General features: G+C 46.2%; 2 pseudogenes; one reads left to right on the plus strand and one right to left on the minus strand.

Annotated features, from left to right (window-relative positions):
* Nucleotides 1-204: 204 nt before the first annotated feature.
* Nucleotides 205-752, minus strand: LOC117887505 (annotated as a pseudogene).
* A 765-nt stretch (nucleotides 753-1,517) lies between these two features.
* LOC117887778 lies at nucleotides 1,518-2,444 on the plus strand (annotated as a pseudogene).
* Nucleotides 2,445-2,605: the final 161 nt, after the last annotated feature.

Below are 2,605 nucleotides of genomic sequence, written 5' to 3' on the forward strand. Positions count from 1 at the left end.
CCCATTTACTCCACAACGGGACCAGATTTTCTACTGGTGTAAATCACCCCAGCGACAGTGACATCAGTGAAGTTAATCTGGATTTGCATTGGTGCAACTGACGTCAAAATCAGGTTATGAAAATAACTGATATTAATGAATACTTAAAGATACTACATAAGCAAACTTTAATTAGAGAAAGATAGAAAATTTATTCTTGGTGAATTACCTACACCCAGTCAGTCTCCTCAGGACAGTTTTGATCTCTTTGTTCCTCATGATGTAGATAATTGGATTCACGATTGGTTGCAATATGGAATAAAGAACAGCCGCCGCAAGATCCAGAGCAGATGGGGAGCTGGAGGTGGGTTTCAGGTAGGCAAAGGCCCCAGTGCAAACAAACAAGGAGACCACAGTGAGGTGAGGAAGGCAGGTGGAGAAGGCTTTATGCCATCCCTGCTCAGAGGGGATGATTTGAGGACTGATTTGAACTGATTTGCACTGATTTGAAGATCTGAACATATGACACAATGATAAAAACAAAAGGAGCCTATGACTAAACACACAGTAAAGGCAAGAACCCAAACTTCACTCAAATATGAGCCAGAACAGGTGAGCTTCAGCAGCTTGGGGATTTCACAGAAGAACTGATCCACTATGTTGCCTCCACAGAAGGTCAATGCAAATGTGTTTCCAGTATGTAGCACAGAGAAGAGAATCCCACTGATCCCGGCACTGGCTGCCATTTGGACACAAGCTCTGCTGTTCATCATTGCGTCATAGTGCAGTGGTTGGCAGATGGCAACATATTGGTCATACACCATGACAGTGAGAAGGGAAAAATCCGCTGCCAGCAAGAAAAAGGGGGAAGAGACTGGGCAACACATCCAGCATAGGAAATGAACTTGGAGTTCATAAGGGAGTTGGCCATGGATTTGGGAACGGTGACAGAGATGGAACCAAGGTCTAGGATCGACAGATTCATCAGGAAGAAGTACATGGGGGTGTGTAGGTGGTGGTCGAAGGCTATGACCACGAAGATAAGAAGATTCCCATCAGGGCTGCCAGGTAAATCAGTAGAAACACCACAAAGTGCAAAATCTGCAGCTCCCAATCATCAGAGAATCCCAGGAGAAGGAACTCTGTCACGGTGGTTAGGTTGAGCATTTTCTTTCTCAGGACATCATGTGATGGTTGCAGAGGGAGGGACAAGAGCAAGGGACAGGATTAGATCAGTTAAATAAATCTCCTTTTGTGATAACCACCTTAATTTCCTTCAGTCAGACCCTTAGCTTGTGAAGATTGGTGTAATATGGGAATGAGGATGGGGAAAGCAGCTCCACTGATTCCAGTGGAGTTACTCCCGACTTGCACTGCGGTGAGAGAAAGTAGAATCAGCATAATGGACTCCAGTGCAGTGATTACTAATTTACACCAGGGTGATGGAGAGGAGAATTAGGTACAATTGCTTTTGAGGTATTTGTATTTGTATACCTCTGTCACCCAGATGTGGGCGAACTCTGGATAACGTTGTATAAATGTTACTATCCTAAGTTTACCAAGGGGAATTAGGAGTCTGGCTGGACAGATTCTGCTGTCAGGGAACTGCTTTGAATGTTGTGGTGGCAATGATTGGGAACTCCATCATCATCACCTTGGTATGCACTGACTACCGCCTGCAGTCACCCATGTATTTCTTCCTTTGCAATCTGTTCCTCATTGAAATCCCCATGATTATGACTGTGGTCCCAAAAATGCTGGAGAAGTTCCTATCAGGGAGGAATACCATCTCCTTTTATGGCTGCCTGGGTCAGTCCTACTTCTATTTCCTGCTGGGCATTTCAGAGTATGTCTTGTTGGTCACAATGTCCTACGATCAAGATGTGGGCATATGTTACCCACTGAACTACAGCACCATCATGAATAGAAAGGTCTGCGTCTGGCTGGTGGTGGGATCATGGATGGGGGGATTCTTCTCCATCTTGGTCCCTACCGTGATCAAACTTGGATTGCCCTACTGTGGCCCCAACATCATCAACCGTTTCTTCTGCTACCGCACGCCCTTGTTATACCTCTCCTGTGCCAACATCTGGCTGGTGGAATTCATCAACTTCATCATCTCACTGCCTGTGTTGCTAGGCTCCCTGATGCTGATGGTCATCTCCTACGTGTATATTATCTGCACCATCATCTGTATCCCATCCGCCAAAGGCAGGGAGAAAGCTTTCTCCACCTGTGCCTCTCATTTCACTGTGGTCACCATTGGCTATGGCACTTCCATCTTCATCTACATCATGCCCTTGCAAGTCAGCTCCATGAATCTCAACAAGGTCGCCTCTTTGATGACCACAGCAGTGACCCCAATGCTCAACCCACTCATATTCAGCCTCAGGAACCAGAAGGTCAAGGAGGTGTTGAGGGTCTCAATTGACAAGTGCCTGGGGCTCATCAAACACACACTCTGAGCTGGGGTAAGAAGGAGGCAGTGCAGAAATATTGAGGTTTTGTATTCCCTGGTGCTGCTGCTTTAGTTCCAGTGGAAGATGTCCATGGTCATGATTCTTCAGGGTGCAGACAGTCTCTTGGAGTTTGCTGAGCACCCACAACTCCCATTGCAGTCATTGAG

The sequence above is a fragment of the Trachemys scripta genome, chromosome 14 (genome assembly GCF_013100865.1).
Source record: "Trachemys scripta elegans isolate TJP31775 chromosome 14, CAS_Tse_1.0, whole genome shotgun sequence".
NCBI classification, from domain to species: domain Eukaryota; kingdom Metazoa; phylum Chordata; order Testudines; family Emydidae; genus Trachemys; species Trachemys scripta.